This window comes from Aotus nancymaae, unplaced genomic scaffold (assembly GCF_030222135.1).
Source record: "Aotus nancymaae isolate 86718 unplaced genomic scaffold, 86718_ANA_hifiasm-v0.15.2.pri h1tg000051l, whole genome shotgun sequence".
Taxonomy (NCBI): domain Eukaryota; kingdom Metazoa; phylum Chordata; class Mammalia; order Primates; family Aotidae; genus Aotus; species Aotus nancymaae.
This window is the reverse complement of record NW_026988465.1, coordinates 11794273-11811887: the sequence shown is the minus strand read 5'-3', so window position 1 is coordinate 11811887 and position 17615 is coordinate 11794273. Positions and strand designations below refer to the sequence as shown.

At 44.1% G+C, this 17615-nt stretch overlaps 1 non-coding gene across 1 annotated transcript; it reads left to right on the top strand.

The window, feature by feature from the left end:
- The first annotated feature begins 218 nt into the window (after positions 1-218).
- On the top strand, positions 219-280 carry LOC135269338 (U7 small nuclear RNA). Its single transcript, XR_010337640.1, has one exon. It is a non-coding gene; the product is annotated as a U7 small nuclear RNA (small nuclear RNA).
- Positions 281-17615: the final 17335 nt, after the last annotated feature.

Sequence of the window (17615 nt, the reverse complement as noted above, 5' to 3'; positions counted from 1 at the left end):
TTTTCACATATGAAAGACAATTACGAAATTTATTTCAGTTTTAGGAATTAACATTTTATTGGATGGGTGTGGTGGCTCAGGCCTGTAATCCCAGCACATTGGAAGGCCAAGGTGGGAGGATCACTTGAGGCCAGGAGTTGGAGACCAGCCTGGACAACATAGGGAGAACTCGTCTCTACTAAATAAATAAACAAACAAACAAAGAAATAAATAAAGCGGAGTATTCCCGTTCTTTTAAAATTTGTCTAGCAGGCTTTCCAGTTTTCACTGGAAAGCCTCCTAAAAAAGTGATTTAGCAGCGCATAGTGGTGCTTGCTTATAGTTCCAACTGCTCAGGATGCTAAGGTGAGAAGGTCCTTGAGCTCCGAGAGGTTGAGGATACAGTGAGCTAGGATTGAAGCCCTGCACTCCCGCCTGGGAGACAGATACCCTGTCTGTAGAAAAAAAATTACTAAAAAAAAAAAAAAAAAAACCACGAAAAAAACCCCAAACCATTTTTTTGAACAAAGTTACAAATTCAAAAATCTAGATTCTTCTTAAGTTTTAAGTTCAATGTAAGAATCCCATTCTAGCTATCGTACTAGCATTTTTTAACAATCACATTTAAGGGGCCTTTGAATTATGTTTGTTCCAATTCATAAACTTAGTTAATTGAACTCCTTTATGTATTTTAAACTGCACTTATAAATTTAGCATGTTATATTTCCTTTTTCAGCACCTAAATGATCTGACAAAGCTTTTTAAGCATTTAAGTAATTTTTATAAATATAATAAACATATAAATATGGTGGACTTTAAGTGCTCTTAAGTGTTTCAGTAGTGTATAAGCACTTGGTAAGATTTCAGCTTACTATCATAAGCCTACATCAATTATCAACTATACATTCTAAACTGGAATTATAAAGCTGAACTGTTACTCTAATTGGCTATATTATCTTAAACATTGCCAAATTTTAAAACACCAAATATATCAGCTAAAGTTCTAACAAAAAAATATTTGCTGTTGTTGTTGTTGTTGTTGTTGTTGAGACAGAGTCCTGCTGTGTCGCCCAGGCTAGAGTGCAGTGGCACAATCTTGGTTCACGGCAACCTCTGCCTCCTGGGTTAAAGCAATTCTTCTGCCGCAGCCTCCTGAGTAGCTGGGATTACAGGCGCACCATCACGCCCGACTAATTTTGTATTTTTCGTAGAGACTGAGTTTCGCCATGTTGATCAGGCTGGTCTTGAACTCCTAATTTCAAGTGATCTGCCAGCCTTGGCCCCCCAAAGTGTGGGATTACAGGCATGAGCCACTGTGCCCGTCTGCAGTTTTCACACTAGATTCAAAATCTTCCTAGCGTTAAAAGATGTTGACCCATTAAACAAACTGTTGTGTGTTTCAAGCAAGTTTGGGAGAATGTTCTCAGACTTGACTGATGAAGATAGGAGAGTGCAGTGGACAGCCTGCGAGCATTCCTGTCGATCCTGATGGGCCACGTGGAGCCCTGGGAACAGTGCATGGCAGGGAACCTGACTCAAGGGGCAGCCCAGTGTCCCTTGCTCCCACATGGTGGACAGCCACAGTCAACTTGAAGAAGCTGACAGTGTCCACTCAGGTCAATCAATTGGATTTTGTATTTCTTTGGCTCCTAAAGTGATAGAAATGTCTTTTCCATCTCTCTCTCTTTTTTTTTTTTTTTTTTTTTGAGACGGAGTTTCGCTCTTGTTACCCAGGCTGGAGTGCAATGGCGCGATCTCAGCTCACCGCAACCTCCGCCTCCTGGGTTCAGGCAATTCTCCTGCCTCAGCCTCCTGAGTAGCTGGGATTACAGGCACGCGCCGCCATGCCCAGCTAATTTTTTGTATTTTTAGTAGAGACGAGGTTTCACCATGTTGACCAGGATGGTCTCGATCTCTTGACCTCGTGATCCATCTGCCTCGGCCTTCCAAAGTGCTGGGATTACAGGCTTGAGCCACCGCGCCCGGCCGTCTTTTCCATCTAATTCCAAAGGACCTTTGAACTGAACGTAAACCCGCTTTTTTTTTCACAGAATGTTTCTCTCTCAGAACCATGAAACTCTTATAAGTAATAAAACACAATCTGACTTCTTCCTGCAAATTTTTTTGCTTTGCCTTATTATTTGACTGACGGAGGAGCCAAAGAAAAGCTTCCCCTCTGTTCTCTGAAGGTTCACTGAAAATGAACTGACATACCACCCCTACCCCCACCAATAAATAAATAAATAAATAAATAAAAAGAGGGCCGGGCATGGTGGCTCACGCCTGTAATCCCAGCACTTTGGGAGGCCAAGGCGGACGGATCACAAGGTCAAGAGATTGAGACCATCCTGGCCAACATGGTGAAACCCCGTTTCTAAAAAATAAAATAAAAACAAATAAATAAAAGAAAGAAAAAAGAAAATGAACTGACAATAGATTAATAGGAGAAAAGGTATATAGGTTTGTTTAACATGCCTAGCATGGGGGAATGGCAGGGGAATGATTACCCAATACCCCATGAGGTCCATATGCTTCTATACTCATCTTCATATGAGAAGGGGAATTGGGGGTGTGTAGCAATTTAAGGGGTAGTAAATGACTTTGATTTTTTTGAGACAGAGTCTTGCCCTGTTGCCCAGGCTAGAGTGCAGTGGCATGATCTTGGCTCACTGCAACCTCCATCTCCTGGGTTCAAGTGATTCTCCTGCCTTAGCCTCCCAAGTAGCTGGGATTGCAGGTGCCTGCCACTGTGCCTGGCTAATTTTTGTATTTTTAGTAGAGACAGGGTTTCACCATCTTGGCCAGGCTGGTCTCCAACTCCTGACCTCGTGATCTGCCCGCCTTGGCCTCCCAAAGGGCTGAGATTACAGGCGTGAGCCACTGCGCCCAGCCCTGCAAATGACTTCTTGGGGGGAATGAATGCCCTCAATATGTAGACAATGGTTAATACATAATTCTCTTTGGGAATGAATGGAACCTAAGAACTGATGATAGTTTGGGATGAAGTTAGTCTGGATTCCAGGTGTGGTATGTAATGTTCAATCTCCTCTGTGATACGAGTCTTAATTTTCTCTGGATGATGAAATTTCAGGGAAGGGATTGAAGGCAATTGTGTTTGGCAGTCTAGTTTCTAGATAGATAAGGGAACTTCAGAGAACAACTTTCTTCTGTTATTGAGAGAGACAGAGGATTGAGGAACAGAGCTGAAGGAGGTCAGAGAGATCTTGAGGCTGTTTGTTTAGTTCTGCAGGTCAAAGCACCATATTTTGGGGTATTGTTTTGTCAGCCCCAATATATTTGACTGAGGTGATAACTGATGATTTGGTCACAACTTCTCATCTACAAATACATCTCAATTACAAATGGAATAATACCAGGCATATAAATGCACATCTTTAACCTGCCTGGCTCCCAGGATGCCCAGGCAATGATGCTTATTATTATTGGAGATTTTTGAAGGGGATCCCCAGACCATTAAGAAGATGCATTGGTGGGGGACTGAGGCGAGCGGATCGCTTGAGATCAGGAGTTCAAGACCAGCCTGGCCAACATGGAAAAACCCCATTTCTACTAAAAATACAAAAAAATTAGCTGAGTGGTGCCTGTAGTTCCAGATACTTGGGAGGTTGAGGCAGGAGAATCACTTGAATCCAGGAGGCCAAGGTTGTAGTGAGCTGAGATCATGCCACTGTACTCCAGCCCGGGAGACAGAGCGAGACTCTGTCTCAAAAAAACAAAAAACAAACCAAAAAAAGGTCCAGGGGGTTACACTAGGTCTTTGACAAACACTGAAAACTAGACAGGGTATAAAAAAAGAAGAGCTATCCCCCGAATGATAGGTGTGAGAACTTGAGATGAAAGAGAGAATGGATAAAAGGGAGAAAAGAGGCAGAAAATCACCTATAAGCATATAGAGATATTTATATTTAGTAAAATATTTTCAGCTTCAGCTTACAGACACAAAAAACCGGTGAAGCATCCAGTTGAGTACTCGAATATGTCACTGCAGGGAGACGGCGATTCACAGAGAGATTTTCTTCATAAAGAAATAGAGCCTCGCCTATTCAAAAACAGTTCCTTTCAATACAACATTACATTGAACAGGGCTCCTTTTCAAGGGGTTCCTATTAGAAGCAAGATTTTTATCTTCAGCATTTAGATGGCGTGCTGACTGGGGCTGTAACACCAGGGCACTTAGGCGCGCCCATTATCAACGGACAGCATAACCTTTGGAAGTTTAAAAATGGCTTTCACGGCCAGGCGCGTTGGCTTATGCCTGTAACCCCAGGACTTTGGGAGGACTAAGCAGGTGGATCACCTGAGGTCAGGAGTTTGAGATACTCAGCCTGGCCAATAGGGGTGAAATCCTGTCTCTACTAAAGATAAAAACATTAGCCGGATGTGGTGGTGCATGCCTGTAGTCTCTGCTCCTCGGGAGGCTGAGGCAGGAAAACTGCTTTAACCTGAAAGATGGAGGCTTCAGTGAGCCAAGATCATGCTATTGCACTCTAGCCTAAGCAACAGAGTGAGACTCTGTTTAAAAAAAAAAAAAATAGCTTTCACAACCTTTCATGGCCTCTCTTGCATGGGCTATGGCTGTGTGCCCTGGAGAATGCCAGGCACCCTGTGTGGAGGCTGCTATCATGGAACCTTGCTATCACGTTGACCTTAGGGGGTCCAGGCTATAGGACCACCCTGGGGGAACGACCCTGCAATAACATCCTTTGAGACCACAGGTAAGCTAGAATTTAGAGGAAAACAATGTTCAGGGACGCACTTCTTGTTCCAGCCATGATACTTGGCAAATCATTTATCATTTCTGGGTTAGATAACCAATTAGAAACATTGTGTGATTCAGAATTCTGTTTTTTTTTTCTTTAAAGTTCAGTTTAACTTAATAAATATATATCGAGCACCTAGTATGTTCAAGGGTTCACACTGGATGTTAGGAATAGAAAGAGGAATAAGAGCTTCTCTGCCCTTTGTGGGGCTGGGGCTGTGGGAGAGAAACATAACACATCTTTTAAATGCAATTCTTCCTCTTCAGCAGAGCTTGCAAACGCAAACGTTTATGCGGGTAGGGGACAGATGCACTTTGTGAATGAGAGAAGCAGGCCTTTGGGGGCCTTGGCACGTGGAGGTCACATGCCCCATCTTAAGGGGAGACAGCATCTCAGCTTTAGCTATTGCCAGGTGGAAGTGTAGTGCCAGCATTGCCAGATCTTCCCATTTCTCAACAAAGTTTGGATTTTTATGTAAAATATACTGTTTTTTTTCCCCCAATGTTGGAACTGTGCAAATCAACCTCAAATACATCTGCAAGCTGGATAACCTCACCTCTAGGTGCAGAGAAGAATGGAACACTTTGCTTCAGTTTTTTTTTTGTCATTAGGCATTTATCCAAGCACTACCTTTTTGAAAGGTTTGAGTCATTCATTAGAAAAACCTTTCTAATAGAACAGTCCAAACATGTAAACAGGATGGGCACAGTGGCTCATGCCTTGTAATCCTGGCACTTCGAGAGGCAAAGGTGGGCGGACCACTTGAGGTAAGGAGTTTGAGACCAGCCTGGCCAACGTAGTGAAACCCTGTCTCTATTAAAAATACAAAAGTTAGCCAGGTGTGGTGGCCCATGCCTGTAATCCCAGCTACTCACTCTGTTGCCCAGTCTGGAGTGCAGTGGTATGAGTACAGCTCACTGAAGCCTTGAACTCCCCTGCTCAAGTGATCCTATCGCCTCAGCCTCCTGAGTAGCTGGGACTACAGGTGTGCACTACCACACCCAGCTAATTTTTTGATTTTTTTTAGAGACTAGCTCTTGATATGTTGCCCAGGCTGGTGTCGAACTCCTGGGCTCAAGCTCCCAAAGTGGTGCTGGGGTTTCAGATATGAGCCACCATGCACGCCCAAAGTTTGCTTTATTAACTCATTTCTGCATACTCTTCTTTTCTTTCTTCCTCTTCCTCCTTTTCTTTCTCCTCCTCTTCCTGCTTCTTCTCCTTTTCCTCCTCCTCCTTCACCTTCTTCCTCTTATTTTTCTTCTCCTTCCTTCTCCTCCTCCTCCTTCTTCCTTATTCCTCCCCTTCCTCCTCCTCCTCCTTCTTCTTTGATAACATATTGTTTTTAACACTTAAAAAATGTAAGTGGCCTGGGTTTCCCTCCACCATTGCAAGGCCCTGTCATCCTGGATGTGTACAATGTTACTCCCTCTAGGGAAGGATGGCTTTGAGGAGGGATGTAGTGGTGAGACCAGTTATGAGTCTGATGCTGGGGTTCAGGTGTTAGGTGATAGGAATGGACCATGAGGATACTGAGGGCATGAAGAGGGGGCAGTTCTGAGAGCCACCCCAAAGCCAGACGGGTGGTAGGTCTTCGGGAATGCATTTTTGCTGGCTTTCCTCATCCAGCATGCTTCTGGGCTTAGGTTGAGTATGTTCATAACAGATCAGTTCTTCTCCTATCCCCAAATAACACATGGATCCTTAAGCCAAACAGAGATGATAGAGATGACTTTAGCATTATTTTGTACTATGTTTGGTTTAATTTACCCATGTAATACTTGTAAATATGGCTATGAATTTTTGTGTATTTGGAAATTAGGATTTAATGTCTTATTGAATGTAGAGGAACTTATCTTCATTTATGAGGAAAAATTTAAACTTTTTTTTTTGTTTTTGAGATGGAGTCTCGCTCCTGTTGCCTAGGCTGGAGTGCAGTGATGCCATCTTGACTCACCCTAACCTCCGCCTCCTAGGCTCAAGCAATTCTCCTGCCTCAGCCTCCTGAGTAGCTGGGTTTACATGCACGCACCACCATGCCCAGCTAACTTTTTGTATTTTTAGTAGAGACAGGGTTTCTCCATGTTGGTCAGGCTGGTCTTGAACTCATAACCACAGGTGATCTGCCCACCTTGGCCTCCCAAAGTTCTGAGATTACAGGTGTGAGCCACCGTGCCTGAACAAAAATTTAATCTTGATACAACTTTTATATCCAGAAACTGACATAAAGAGGCAGTATTAAAAAGGTATTGGTTTCTTTCTGTTTTTAATACCTATTACTGAGATCTTTTTGGATCAATCGATTTTTTTTTCCTGATATAAATTACACATATACATATATTTTAGCACTCAAACTGAAACCAACTCAAGGTACAGCAGAGAAACCGCAATTTTAGAGGGGATAAGTGCTTTGCTTTGAATTGGTTGATGATTTATCCTGATGTTTGAATTAGATCTGGTTGGAGGGGACAGCCCAGTGCATGCCCATCAGTGAGATACTGGTTAGATGACATTCAGGCCACATGTGGTAGCTCACACCTGTAATCCCAGCACTTTCGGAGGAGGCCGTAGACAGGAGGATTACTTGAACCTAGGAGTTTGAGACCAGCCTTTCCAACATAGTGAGATCTGGTCTCTATTAAAAAAAAAATCCAGAAATTAAAAAAATAAAAGATAACATTCTTCAACACAAGGTTTCCCAAACAAGGTAGGTTGAAAATTGGAAATGTCTGCTTTTAATAGGTGACGCTTGTCCTGGTGTCTTAGAGAAGGTACTTTCCACAAAAGGTATACCAAGGAGGAGGAAAGGGGAAATGAGAGAGGGAAATAGCTTTACAAGTCTAAAGCAAGGCACCGGCTTAACCAATTATTCCTAAATTAGCAACCTAAAACAAAAACCTGATTTTACAACCATCTTCTCTTGATTCTTTAAGCTAACTAGTGAATACAATCATTCCTGCTTATTTTGGGGCTTTTGAGTCTCTCCTTTTTTTTGAGACGGAGTCTCACGCTGTCGTCCAGGTTGGAGTGCCGTGGTATGATCTTGGCTTACTGCAACCTCCACCTCCAGGGTTCAAGTGATTCTCCTGCCTCAGCCTCCGGAGTAGCTGGGACTATAGGCGCCCGGCACCATACCTGGCTAATTTTTTATTTTTAGTAGAGACGGGGTTTCACCACGTTGGCCAGGCTGGTCTACTCCTGATCTCAGGTGATCCGCCGGCCTCGGCTTCCCAAAGTGCTGGAATTATAGGCGTGAGCCACCGTGCCCGGTATGGCATCTGTTTTAAAGTCCCTCTTTATTCAATTTCAGTAAGATAAAATTATCTTAAAACATTCATTTTGAGAATTGGCCCATTCAGTTTTGACTTAATTTCTTTAATTCAGAGGTTAAGCTTTTTTTTTTTTTTTTTTTTTTTTTTTTTTTAAAGACAGGTTCTTTCTCTATCGCCTAGGCTGGAGTGCAATGGCACGATCTCGGCTCATTGCAACCTTCGCCTCCTGGGTTCAAGCCGTTCTCCCACCTCAGCCTCACGAGTGGCTGGGATTATAGGTGTGCAACACCATAGCCCAGCTAATTTTTCTATAGTAGAGACGAGGTTTCACCATATTGGTCAGGTTGGTCTTGAACTCCTGACCTCAGGTGATCTACCCGCCTCACCTTTCAATACTGCCACACTGGGTATTAAATTTCAACATGAGTTTTGAGGGACAAATATTCAAACCATAGCAGTCCCAAACTCCAATTTTTGTCTCCCCATCACCTTGAGACTTCAAAGCTTCACTCAGGTTTTCATCTGCTTTTGGTAAGTCCTCTTAGCTTCTTGCTAAATCTCTAAACATAGCTTAGGAATTAACCAATGACTGTAAGGGAAACCAGTGAGGAGACTCAGGATTCCTCCAATGGATCTCTCTCCTGTCCGCCATTTTGGCCCCAACTCTCAATTGCCCTGACAGCTGCAGCCCCATTTTTTGTTTTCCTAGATCTGAGGGATTGCCAAAAGCGCTGCATTGATTTTCAGCCTCTAGCTCAAAACTGCTTAAAAACCAGCAAATGGCCGGGTGTGGTGGCTCATGCCTGTAATCCCAGCATTTTGGGAGGCCAAGGTGGGTGGATCACCTGAGGTCAGGAGTTCAAGACCAGCCTGGCTAAGATGGTGAAACCCCAGTTCTACTAAAAATACAAAAAAATTAGCTAGATGTGGTGGTGTGCGCCTGTAGCACCTGTAATCTCAGCTACTTGGGAGGCTGAAGCAGAAGAATTGCTTGAACCTGGGAGGCAGAGGTTGCAGTGAGCCGAGATTATGCAATTACACTCCACTTGGGCAACAAGAGTGAAACTTTCTCTCAAAAAAACAAAAAACAGCAAATGAAGTGTTGGTTCCTTACAGGAGCTTCCATTCTTTCTGGATCCTGGTGCTTCTGGAGCATTCCATAGCTTTCCAGTGCAACTGAACAGATTATTTTTGTGTTTTATCTAGATCTTGTAGTTGTTGAGAACCAAAAGCAAAGAAATTCACAATTTAAAAATTACTTTCTTCTTTTTTCTTTTTTTGAGATGGAGTCTTGTTCTGTTGCCCAGGCTGGAGTACAGTGGTATGATCTCAGCTCACTGAAACCTCCGCCTCCTGAGTTCAAGCAATTCTCCTACATCAGCCTCCCTAATAGCTGAGATTACAGGTGCACACTAACACACCTGGCTAATTTTTGTATTTTTAGTAGAGTTTGGATTTCACCATGTTGGACAGGCTGGTCTCAAACTCCTGACCTCAAGTGATCCGCCCACCTCGGCCTCCCAAAGTGCTAAGATTACAGGTGTGAACCACTGCCCCTGGCCAAGACCACTTTCTTATACGTTCTCGTGTTTGAGCTTCACAAAAACCTCATGCGGCAGAAAGGGCATGGGTCACTGCTCCCATTTGACAGAAGAGATGGTTGCCTGGTGGGGGTAGGAAGTCTGAGAAATGGAGAGGAGAAATCTCATCTGCCTCACCGCAGGGCTGAGACTAGAACCCCCGTCTCTTGGTTCCTAGCATAATATATACTATTTTCCTTCACACTATCTTGCCCCTCCATGTGTATTCATCTGCAAGGGTTATCAAAACAAAAAACCACAGACTGGTGCCTTAAACAACAGGTTTATTTCTTCACAGTTCTTAAGACTAGAAGTCCAAGATCAAAGCGTCAGCCTGGTAGGTTTCTTCGGTGGCCTCTCTCCTTGGCTCGTGGATGCTGTCTTCATCAATGTCCTCGCAGGGTCTTCTCTGTGTGCCAGTTTGAGTGCTAATCCCCTCTTCTTATAAGGACACAGTCAGATGGGATTAGGGCCATCCCTACTGACCTCATTTTAACTTGATTATCTCCTTAAAGACCCTAGCTCCAAATATAGCCACATTCGGAGGTACTGGGAGTTACGGCTTCAACATATGAATTTTGGGAGTAGGGGAGAGACAGGTCAGCTTAGAACCTAGAACCACATAAGGGGCTTATTACTGTAATGATCAGTTTTCTAAAAATGTCGGTACATTAATCTATAGGCCCTCTCTTTGCCTTAGCATGGAGATCTCAAAATACAGCACTAGCTTCACGACAATCTGCAGCTTTAGCGCCAACATTAGCACCAGCACAAACTGGTTAGAAATGTGAACTCTCCCTCCCCACCTTAGGCCTACCCAGTTCGGACCTCCAGGAACCCAGCAAACCCTTCAAGTGATTCTGATGCTGCCTGAGCAGCTGTGCAAAGGACAGCTACGAGGCAGAGTTGGTTCAGCTATAAATTCTGGTCATGTTGTTCTCCAGCCCTTTTCTAAAGGATGACTCTCCTGAGACATCAGGTTATGATTGATGGCCAGATCTGTCAGATAGCAGCATTTAAATCAATGCTAATCTGTCTTTTGGTATCATTTGGCATTCAAATATCGCCTACTCATTTGAGGATTTATAAAGGAGGCAACTTTCAGTAGGAAGCTTTCTTATTTGAGAAATGAGATTCTTTGCTAATCTGGGCCTCAGTTTTATTATCTTGAAAATGAGAAATCTGCATTCCTTTTTCAGTGCAGACAGTCTGTGCATCCATGGAAATGACTCAGAGCCACTAGCATCCCAGAAGCAGCAGTGAGGTGATATTCTGGGGTTTTCTGAATGGTCAGACTAAGCAACCCAAACTGCACCAAGCAGACTACCTCAAATTGGAAATTTTTAGAAGTGGGCATGAAGTTTGCACCCAATCATTGCGCTGGCTCTGGCTGAATATATGTAATGGGTACTTGATAAACATAGGAGGGTTGAGATCAGAATTTGTATATTGCCCATAAGATCCCAAGCTCCCTCAGACCCAGTACCCGGTGTACTGGTGAGGGCCCTGGCGGAATTGTGGCCTCTGTGTTGCTGCTGCCTCATTGCTGTGCTCCAGATTCACAGTGAGCAGCACCATCTCCATCTTTCTTCTTCTACATGAGCTCTTTTTAAAATTTCTTTTTTGAGGCTGGATGTGGTGGCTTACGCCTGTAATCCCAACACTCTGGGAGGCCGAGGTGGGTGCATCATGAGGTCAAGAGATCGAGACCATCCTGGCCAACATGGTGAAACCCCATCTCTACTAAAAATACAAAAATTAGCTGGGTGTGGAGGTGCATGCCTATAGTCTCAGCTACTCAGGAGGCTGAGGCAGGAGAATTAATTGAACCCGGGAGTCAGAGGTTACAATGAGCTGAGATAGTACCACTGCATTCCAGCCTGGTGACAGAGCAAGACTCCATCTCAAAAAAGTTTTTTTTTTTGAGATAGGGTCTCATCTGTTGCCCAGGCTGGAATGCAGTGGCAGCATCATGGCTCACTACAGCCTTGACCTCCTGGACTCAAGCAATCCTCCGACCTCAGCCTCCCAAGTAGCTGGAACTATAGGTGTGTGCCACCACGCCCACCTAATTTTTTAAGTTTTTATAAAGACAGGGTCTCACTTTGTTACTGAGGCTGGTCTTGAACTCCTAGGCTCAAGTGATCCTCTCACCTCTACCTTCCTAAGTGCTGGGATTACAGGCATGAGCCAGCATGCCTAATTCTTAAACAAGCTCTTTCAATCTCTTTATCACAGCTTCACAAAGCAAGCAAGCAAGCAAGCAAGCAAGGTTTTATTTGTGTCTATTTTACTGCATTATAGAAACCTTGAGAAAGTTAAACACTGGTCCAGAGGTACAAACCGGCAGGTGAAGGAGCTAAGAAGAAAATCCCCTTGGCCATTGCCAAGGTACTTCCCCGCCTCCAAATCTTTGTTTTGGGGACTGGAATAAAATGGAGAAAAAAACACACAAAACAACCACACTCCTGAAAAATGAGGCATGCCTTGAAGATTCTGCTGTGGGTGGCCACAGAGCTCTGAGCAACTTTTCTTCCCTGATACAATCGAATTTATTTTTAAACACGCCGAGTTGATTAAAGTGTCAGGTCGGGATGGAGTGGGTGAGTAGGCAGAATAAGACCGGTTTGGTTCCTAGATTAATTTTCTCCTTATAGCTGTGGAAAATCCAACTGAAAATTCAACCAACTGTGTTTCTGGGGAAATTTAAAGGGCTGTTGGTTATTCTTATCAAAGGGAACTGTGGCTTGGCCTACGTGGAAGGAAATCAATAGGAGGTGAGGGTTGTTGTGGGCAAGGCAGCAGACTGCACGCTAGATTCCTGGAGGCAGGTCTGGTATTACTGTATGTCTTTTTGCAGGACTGTAGTCCATTTGCATGCTGTAATGATGTATTGTCTATGCGTTCGTGTTCAATTTTTTTTTTTTTTTTGAGACGGCATCTTGCTCAATCGCCCAGGTTGGAGTGCAATGGTGCAATCTAGGCTCATTGCAACCTCCGCCTCCCAGGTTCAACCGATTCTTCTGCCTCAGCCTCCCGAGTAGATGGGATTACAGGCAGCTGCCATCATGCCAGGCTAATTTTTGTATTTTAGTAAAGACAGGGATTCACCATATTGGCCAGGCTGCTCTCGAACCTCTGACCTCAGGTGATCCACCTGCCTTGGCCTCCCAAAGTTCTGGGGTTATGGGCGTGACACACTGTGCCCAGCCTTAAGTTTCTAGTTTTCGTGTTTGCTGGGGCGACCTCTGAGTGTCCGTATCTCCTACCACTGAAGACTTCCAGTTCCGTCCCTGAAACAGCATCTCCTGTCGTCAGTGTTTTCTTTAAAACAAAAAACCAAACACCACTGTTACTCTTAAAGTTAGAAGAGCTGTTTGTAGAAAGGATCTTGGTCCCTAGTCTCCTTGATGCTATCCCAATATAAATGCAGAACAGACACCTACTTGGAAACGAAAGAAAAATATGCTTGTTGTGTGTTTAAATACAGATGCACTTCAGATGTTGTTGTTGTTATTATTCTACATTGATGGTCTTGCCAGCCATTATGGTCGGAAGTTAGAACACCTGGTTTACATTATTATGACTTGTGTTTCAGACTAGTTCACAGGCATTTGGGCAGAGGATGCATGCATGCTCAGGAAAGTGGTATCTGATCCTTACTGGGGATTTTTTTGATTTATGTTTCCCTTCTCTCTCTCCTGTTGCATTTCCTTGAAGGTGGCGTCTCTCTTCACAGCTGCTATTGCTGCTGGCTGGTGGTGGTGTGGTCTTCCCTTACCAAAGAGACACAAAAAGCCAGATGCCTAGTCTTCTCTTAGCCTTTCCTCCCTCCTATGTACCATTTTACCTAATCCCTTAAAGTAGTTAGTTAGTAATTTAGATGGGACAGGATGTGAGCACAGGTGGGGGCTTCCATCTCTAATCTCTTTCTCTACCTTTCTTTTTTTCTTTCCTTTTTTTTTCTGCGATGGAGTCTCGCTCTGTCGCCTAGGCTAAAAGTGCAGTGGTACAATCTGGGCTCACTGCATTCTCTGCCTCCTGGGTTCAAGTGATTCTCATGCCTGACTCTCCTGAGTAGCTGGGATTACAGGCACTTGCCACCACGCCTGGCTCATTTTTGTATTTTTAGTAGAGATGGGGTTTTGCCATGTTGGCCAGGCTGGTCTCGAACTCCTGACCTCAAGTGATCCACCTGCCTTGGCCTCCCAAAGTGTGGGGATTGCAGGCGCGAGCCACCGCACCTGGCTTCATGTTCTTGTGTACCTGCAAAACAAGAGCACAGGTTCTCGGATTCCCGGGTCACTTCTGGGGCCCAATTGCCTATTTTTCTTGTCTGATCACCCTCCTTTTGTGTAATTTTTGACAGTGGGGGAGTGTTCAGACAATTTAATACCAGTTGGAAAGCTGCAGGGGGTAGCTTGTTCTGAGTAAGATGGAGAAGTTTTATGAGAACAATAGTGCTGGGGGAACATAAGAGTTTTGAACATCTGTGATCGCCTGTCAGTCTTGTAAGCCAGTTTCCCAAGGTTGTGACTGAGGAGGTCTGGGGTGTGCGTCTGTTGACGAGCCTGCAGATGGCTGAAGTCTTCTGGTTGATGAAGAATGACACAGCACTGCTGTTGAGAAAACCTCTGAGTTTCTCTGCCTGCTCCCCAGCCCGGTGAGTTCAGTCTGTTTTATGACTTTCCCAGGGGTGATCATCCTCTGAGGGCTGACTGAATCTTGCCTAACTCCCAACAGGGTGACTGATGTCCCAGAAAGCTGAGGTCTTACTTTATCATGGGTCTATATTTATCATGACTGCCCAGGAGATCTTTGTCTTGGCGTCTCTCCTCCTGATGAAACCTAAATGTCAACTGTCCCTCTCTGCTCTGATTCTATGGCTCCATACCTGAATGTAGAACTTCCTCAGGTTCTTTAAAAGAGCAGCAGATGCTTTAGTGAGTGTGCTGTGTAGGGGAGATAGAGAAGGGACTTAAAGCAAATCTCAACAGCAAACAACTGAAAATGCATTTGATATTTCTGTTCTCTTCAAAGCCCCTTCCATTTCACCCAGTGGCTCATCTCTTTGCCTGTTTTGTTCTTTTCCTTCCCTCTGCCCTGCAGCCCCTTCCTAACTTTCCTGTAAGTTTGTTTGTTTGCTTTTTTTTTGAGATGGAGTTTCGCTCGTCTCGCCCAGGCTGGAGTGCAATGACACAATCTCGGCTCACTACAACCTCTTCCTCCTGGGTTCAAGTGATTCTCCTTACTCAGCCTCCTATATAGCTGGCAGTAGAGCTGCGTGCCACCATGCTCAGCTAATTTTTGTATTTTCAGTAGAGATGGAGTTTCATCATGTTGGCCAGGCTGATCTTGAACTCCTGACCTCAGGTGATCCACCTCAGGCCACCACTTGGCCTACCAAAGTGCATGAGCCACCCCCACACTCAACCCTTTCCTGTAATTTAAAAATTCTTGGGCTGGACATGGTGGCTGACACCTGTAATCCAAGCACTTTGGAGGCCAAGGCGGGTGGATCACCTGAGGTCGGGAGTTCAAGACCAGCCTGACCAACATGGTGAAACCCCATCTTTAAAAAAAATAAATAAATAAAAAGAAAAAAAAATTCTTTACATTTTCATTTTGCAGAACAATTTAATTGTGACCGTATTCGTAGTCAAGTTTACATACTCAAACCCACTGAAATGCTCACAAAGTTAAAGACCCTAAGGTCTTGGAACTTCCCTAGGAAAGCAGATCAGCATTTTAATTTATTGCTTGGAATCTCATTCCTCAACCCATCTGGCTAATCAGTGGGTTTCTTCCTGGTAAATACAGGACTGTCCCTAAGAGGAAGTCTTATTCCAGCTGCTAAGGAAGAAAAATTTCCTCTGTCTCATTACACCAGAAACTGGAAAGCAAAACTAGTCATTAGAATGTTGTTCAGTTTTTAGGGAATCAGAGTGAAAGGAGCTGGAGGCTCTCAGGGAGACTCCAGGCTAAGCGAAGGGCAAGCTTGGCACTTGCGCCCTGGGCTTCAGTGTATCATTCTAATGACAGTGTGACTGTGGCCAGGTTCATGGATGGGTAAACCCTAATCATTGCTTGCTTCCCAGCTTGCCTTCTGGGCTCCATCTAGACTTTCCTCTCTCCACTTGATCTGTCATTATAACACTTTGCGACTTCAACACTTTCCCAGTAGAGTGTGTGTACATTATTTATTGATTTCATTTTGTATGATAATTAGTTGCTTCCAAAGGTACCTTCATCTCGGGAGTTAGAGCTTGCCACATCTCTCTTGTAGGGTGCACTTCTAGGGGAGGAAAGATTTCTTTTTCTCACCCATTGCTAGGTTCATGACTGAGGCCCTTATAATATAAAAGTCAGATTCATAGGAGAAAAGCAAAGAAATTTATTTAATGTAAGTATTACATGCCTGGGTGATATGGCTTATGCCTGAAATCCTAGCATTTTGGGAGGCTGAAGTGGAAGAATCACTCGAGCCCAGGAGCTCAATTCCATCCTCAGCAACATAGTGAGACCTTGTCTTTATTTTAAAAAAATAAAGCCAGGTGCAGTGGTTCATGCCTGTAATCCCAGCACTTTGGGAGGCTGAGGTGGGCGGATCATGAGGTTAGGAGTTCAAGACCAGCTTGGTTAATGTGGTGAAACTCCGTCTCTACTAAAATTACAAAAATGAGCTGGGCATGGTGGTTTGTACCTGTAGTCCCAGCTACTTGGGAGCCTGAGGCGGAAGAATCACTTGAACCCGGGAGGTGGAGGTTGCAGTGAGCTGAGATTGCAGCACTGCACTCCATCCTGGGTGACAGAGCGAGACTCCTCAAAAAAAAAAAAAAAAAATTTTACGTGACACAGCTACCTCAGAAATGAAGACTCAAAGAAACAGGTAATCTTGTATATTTTTATGCTTAGATTTGATGAAGTAGATGGTCTTGAAGAAATATGATTGGACAGAGGGGTAATAAATTGGGGAAACTTGGCCAGTCCTGTTAGTTAGATTCTTCTCTATGTCCTTGTATTTTCAGAGATAAAGATGTTCCTGTCCTCAGGAGACATCAGGGGCACCCCTTCAATGAGGGGCTTATGACCTGCCTCAGGGTAGAAGGGCAGTGGGGATAAGGTGAGAGTGACCTTCCTCCTTCTGAGATTTTCTCAAATGTCAAGGTGCCATATTTTGGGGTAGTCTGTCCTGAACCCCACCACACTCTTCAGAAAGCATTCTTGGCAATTGCCAGTCTGCTCCTAGACTCATCATAGCTGTTAGAACTGTGAGAAACCTTCACACCATCAGTCCTCCTTTTACTGAGGCTCAGGAGAATCAAACTCTTCTGTGTCTAGTTGCTGTGTTTCAGCAACTCAGCGGCCTTATTTCGCTGCCTATCAGCGTAGTTTGTGGTTGTTCTTTTCTCTGTGGCTCTTCAATTAGGCCATCAGCTCCTTGAAAAGTAGAACTGTATCTTCTCTTAAGATATGGTTAGGTTCCCAGTGGGCACCCAATGTATGTTGTTTATCCATTTTCACAGACAATGTTAGAGCCTACTATATTAGAGTATGTTCTGTATATATGTACTAGTGCTGAAGATGTAGAAGATGAAAAAGACATACTGTCTTCTTTTAAGAAGCTCATAGTCCATGAGGGCAGCTATAGTAGATGTACAGAGACAATACATATAAGTACAAAGGAAGGAGAGAAAAATTTAATCAAGGGGTTCAGGAAACTGTTTTTTGGAGTCGGAGTCTTGCTCTGTCGCCCAGGCTGGAATGCAGTGGCACGATCTCAGCTCACTGCAATCTCTGGTTCCCGGGTTCAAGCAATCCTCCTGCCTCAGCCTCCTGAGTAGCTGGGATTACAGGCACCCACCACCACACCTGGCTGATTTTTGTTTTTTTAGTAGAGAAGGGGTTTGTTTCTTTCTTTCTTTTTTTTTTTTTTTGAGACGGAGTTTCGTTCTTGTTGCCCAGGCTGGAGTACAATGGTGCCATCTCGGCTCACTGCAACCTCT